We start from the raw sequence: 5,804 nt of genomic DNA on the forward strand, positions 1-5,804 counted from the left end.
TCCCTTTTTCTCTTACTCTTTCTTATTCTCTCTGTCCCTCTCTCTTAATCTCACTCTCAACCCCCTCTCTCATACTCTTTCTTACTCTCCCTCTCTCACTCTAGCTCTCTTTCTCTCTCTCTCTCTCCCTCTCTCCTCTCTCACTCTAGCTCTCTCTCTCCCTCTCTCTCTCACTCTCACACTCTGACCCCTCCCCACTATCCTTGGTTTCTCTTTATGATGATTTCCTGCTTGCTCATTTTGGGCTCGGCGTGATCAGATCTCAGTCGCCATGACATATTCTCCTCACAGTCTCAATCTCTTCATTCATCCCCACATCTCTGTCTCTGTCTCTTTTCCCTTTCCATCCATCCCTTTGTCTCCTGCTTTTCCCCCCTCTTTTTAAACCTTCCATCAATATGTTAGCTGCTCTCTTTCTTTAACATACACACATGCTTATTTTATCTTTCTTCTCTCCTTCTCTCCTGTTTCTCCTTGCGTCTCTGTTTTCTCCATGATACCCTGCCATGTTGCCATGGCAACAATCAGGCTCTGATGGCTTGGTTGCTAGGCAACTTGCATCACCCATAAGAGGAGCGTGAAGATAAAAAGTCAGAAACAAACAAATTGTGGGAAATAAATAAAATCTCACTGCATATGTATGCGCATGTCACACCACAAAGCCCAATCACTCAATCAGTAGTTTTCTGAAGCCCTGACTGTTCAAAAACAAACTTTAAACAAGCATCAATCCCATTCTCTCACAAAACACACACACACAAATCACTTCAAACTGTTCCAGCTGTATCTAACTAATGTGAAATAATTACGTATATTTTATTACAGTGGGTGTGCTCTAAACTTTAGCTCTGTGAAGTACAATGTCATATACATTCAAGCAATTTCTTTTCTGCTTTGTTTCATTCCTCTTCATTCAATTCACTTCAGTTCATTTCAATTTCAGTTTCCATTACTGGACTTGAACAGTTACATTCAGTAACATACAGTGTCCATACAGTCCTGAGTGGGCCAGCAGGTAGGCGGGCCCTCCAGCAGAGGAGGACTGGAGTCCTAAACTCTGATTGGTTGCTTTCTGCCTCCACATTGTGAGGTCTGCAAAAAGTTGAAGCGTGTGTGGACTAGAGTGAAGTGTTTATGTAAGACAAGGGCAGTAATGCTTTATTCATTATGCATTTGTTGAATGTGTCACCAGTGTGTAGGAATCAGGTAGTTTTCATGGAAAATCTGTCAGAAAAAAAATTACCATTGAACATAAAGTGAAGGTAAAACATGCTTCTCTTTCTTGTGCCACCCGAGCCCAAACACAGCCACACACACACACACACACACACACACACGCACACACACACACACACACACACACACACACACACAAATGATGCGGAGGAATGGACGCAATTGACAGAAATAAAATCTTTTCCCTAAAGCCTCCTGGGCTAAGATGCCCCAGCAGATAAAACTCAATGCAACTGGAATACCAATCAGCCTTTTACTGTTCATATCGTATGCAGTTACGCAGATACAGAGAGCTGGTCCCAGATCAGCCTCTTACTCTGAGGCATCTAATACAACAATCAAGAACGTTAACGTCAACATGCACCTCCTTATGTAGCCACCAAGGGGCAGTGTGTTCATATACCTATACAGAAGCGAGCCACACCGTGGACTATTCTTTAATAGTCTCTCTCTGCCTGTGTGTATGTGTGTGCATTTGTTTACTGATCTACACATATATCTCCTCTTTTCAAAATTAATGTTGTTTGTAGTGATATATCCTAAGGCGTAACTCTCGCTTGGCACAGACAAAGGTGGAGTGTGTTGATAAAGGAGAGAAAATTAGGTATTTTTAAAACCCCCAAATCCTCCCTTTTGCTGAAAAAGCTGTCAAAAATGTTAGAATTCTATTAAGTAAGAATGAAAAACACAACAGCATCCTGACAATCAACAACTTCTAGTGAAGGAGCACTTCAGATTTTATGACAGTGAAGCGGACAATCCTGCCACACCTGGTGTAGGTCACCTGACCCAACACACCTGGTCTAGCTCACCTGACCCAACACACCTGGTCTAGGACACCTGAACACAAGGCACCCGGTTAAGTACACCTTACCCAACACACCTGGTGTAGCACTTTTGACTCATGGCATCTGGTCTAGCACACCTGGTCTGGCACACCTGAGCCAACACAGCTGGATTAGCACACATAGTTCTTAGTAATCTCAGCAGTCTGCTGGAGTGGAGTGGATAACCACATCTGAAGAGACAGTTTAAGATGCTGCAGAAGCATAAAGGCAGTCTACTGTAACGCATTCCACATGGCTGCATAGAAACCTTCCATCTCTACTGGAGGGTTTGTTCAGGGGGAGACAAGCACTCATTAAACCAGCAGTTCCTGGGTTCAGATTCTGCAAATAAAGCAGTCGCAAGCAAAGCAGATTAAATAAAAAGGTAATATATGGACATCAGATATGGAATGCTGAAAGCAAATGTAACGTCAGAGGGCTGGAGGAGGCAGGCAGAAGCAGGCGGAGGCAGGCGGAAGCAGGCGTGTTCACCTCCAGACCTCCTGCATGCCACCTGCTCTGCGCATCAACTTGACCTGCTAAAATGTGAGCTGGTGTGTTCTGTCCAGCCCTTCACTCTGGAGCTGAGTCTGGGGACAGGAGGGAGGGAGTGGCTAAATAATGCATGTGTAAGATGCTAAATACTCCGTCTTACACATACACACACACACACACACATACGCACAGACACGCACAAGTCTTTATCTTTCAGAGCTACAGTTGATTACAGTCAGAATACATCATTATTCAAACATATTGGACTGGGTTTCCCAAAAGCTTTGTGACACAAAGATCACTTTTGAATGGTGGAGCAAGAATTACAATTACGACACTCACTCCCATTTAAGATGATCTTTGTGCTGCGTTTGGGGGAATGAGGCCCTAAACACCGATTAGTGAAGAAATTAATAGCCAAGCCAGCGTCGACCTTAACCGTCCGGATCGAGCCATGTGAACCGGTGACAGACTCCGGTGCAGTCAATGCTGCATGTCATCTTTTCGTCGTTTCAGCCCACCACAACAGCCTCCTCTAGCTATAAACAGTGTCGATGATTCTGTTTATGACTCACAGAGCAGCTTATCAAAAATCCCACCTGTGATTACAAAACGGGCCCAAAAACCTTGTCCGCGGCCCATACTGAGACAAACGCACCAGCCCGGGAGGTCCGGCAGAAACATTCCCACTGGGCTTTGGCAAAAAGCCCTCCCCTATACGCACGTCCACGGGCCCCTGGCGGCACAGTGGACTGTGGGACAGATTCCAGGTTAACAAATGGTGCTTGTGAAATGAGTGGGCTAAAGATATTAAGACTAAAGGGTATGAACTCCAGCTGAGCCACCAGACAGACATTCACACTTCGTGGAGGTGGCAGGTGTGAAGGAATCACAGTTCGGTTCAGTTTATCCTTGCATAATATAACAAGACATCATCGCGGAGCTTTGCGGACATGCAGGTCCACGCCCCAAACTACAAACCCTTAAGAGACTAACGTTAAGGGGAGTCGGAGACAGCGATGTGACGGGCAAAAAGCGATGCGGAGATGACATTATTGGCAGAAGATGTGGATGACATTTACGTGAGTGAGATTAAGATTAAAGCAGACAGCTGTGCGACTACAAAAGGGGAGGAAGAGGAGGGGTAAACCAGTACTTCACCCTCCAGTGCACCAGGGGGTACTGCAGTGTGGCAGCCCGACGGTACAGTTTCTATATCCAAATCAAATTTCAGTGGGTAGTCACTGTCAGCGGCGCAAGAACAGCTTTGCAAGCAGGAGTGTTCGAAGAAGGCCGTGCAAAATCAATGCATTCGGTTCAATAACCTTACAACGTAAAATGTGATTCTTCAGCCATAAAGCTGGGCGGCGCTGGGCTGGACCCGGGTCCGTAGCGTGGGAGCACGGCTAGAGGAGCCGGCCAGGGCGCGCCTGCGGGCTACGGGGGGAATACGTACAGACAGGAACAGCATTCCTATAAACACCGCAACAATGTGCTTCCACGGAAGCTGTCTGTGGTGGCAGCCAACGGAGACAGCCTTCCTTCTTGGGTTCGGCAGGCCGGGTATGGCGTCAGATGCGGGATATCTGGGACTGGCTTCGGTTTCATTTGCGGATACAGTTCAATTTGATTCATCTCTCTCCTTCCCTAGTACTGGCTTTAGTATATTTTTTTTTGCCTTGATCCATTACTGATAGGGGGAGAAGAGAGAGAGAGAGAGAGAGAGAGAGAGAGAGAGAGAGAGAGAGAGAGAGAGAGAGAGAGCAAGAGAGAAACATTTTGTTCAAACAAAATGGAGGCACGCCTTTGCAGAGATGCGTTTCTACCGTCTTTGCACTGACAGCAGGGGGAATCAGTTAGGTAAGGAAACAAACGTGCCATCTCGAACAACCAAGGAAGCGTTTCACTCACGACAGCAATCCAGTTCCGCTCCTCCTCCCAGACCCCACCTCACCACAGCACCTCCCCCAATCAGAGGTACCTTTCTGACCCTCCAAAGGCTTCGGAAGCTTGATTGGAAGGAAGCATTAACCACTTTTTACAAGGAGAAAGAGAGCAAGAAGAAGAGTGAGAGAAACTGAGGGAAAGAGGGAGTGATATGGAATGGGAGTGATGTGGGGTGAGAGTGATATGGACTAATGGAGAGTGATACGGAGTGAGAGTGATAGGGAGTGAGAGTGATGGGAAATGGAAGTGTTCAATGAATGTCTGGGAAGAAATACACAGGAAAAAATTCAATAGACTTACGACAGAAAAAGCAGAAAAGTTGGATAACTAAGGGGAAGCACTACAGCCTCATTAGATCAGACTGTGTGTGTGTGTGTGTGTGTGTGTGTGTGTGTGTGTGTGTGTGTGTGTGTGTGTGTGTGTGTGTGTGTGTGCGTCTCAAAAGGCCAAGCCAGACATTCCCTTCCAACCATCTGTTCCTGTACAGGACCTGAGAGAGAAGTCAAAGCAGAATGCTACAGCACTGGCACTGAAGCTACATTTCAATGAACTCACAGCCAATCACAGACACCTATACTCAGAAACTAACCAATCTTTGATGACCTTGATCAGCACTAACACTGAAGTGAACCAATCAGAGAAAGGAACGCTGTACAGTTAGGCTTCAAAGAGCAGACTTCTCACATTTATCCCTAATTAGCCACCCGTTACGTGAGCACATATGGCCTCGTCTGGTTGTTTCTCCAAATTCAGTTAATTCCAGCCAATTAACAAAGTCGACGAATCACAGCCAATTGTGTTGCTTTCACGTCTGATCAGACTCAAGGCGGGAGCCATGACAGCGTGGCCTGCTTTACACCACGCCATAATATGCCTCTTCAGTGATCGAACTATAATCAAATTTCACTTGACCACATTCAAAGCCAGGTGTGAATACACCCAGGATGCTCTGCGGCTGGATTGTGATTGGCTCGTTTGAACCAAATGCAGAGATGGTTGGGGGGGGGGGCATACCACTTTGGTCTTTTCCAGAATCTGATAATATGCTGATATAAAACACTGAATATACTGATATACTGTAAAAAAACAAACAAACAAACAAAAAACAAAGAGAGACAAAAATCATCTTTCTAAGACTTGTAAAGAACGCGGAGATGGCATATATGAAGTTATGCATTTTTCAACATTTTTTTGGGATCATGTGACAATGAGGTGTAACTATCCAGGCACAGGGTATCTGAGTACTAGTGAGATAGTAAATACAAATAAAGGGGCCCCTGGTGTAACAACTACTGTATC

This window comes from Electrophorus electricus, chromosome 6, assembly GCF_013358815.1.
Source record: "Electrophorus electricus isolate fEleEle1 chromosome 6, fEleEle1.pri, whole genome shotgun sequence".
Lineage (NCBI taxonomy): Eukaryota > Metazoa > Chordata > Actinopteri > Gymnotiformes > Gymnotidae > Electrophorus > Electrophorus electricus.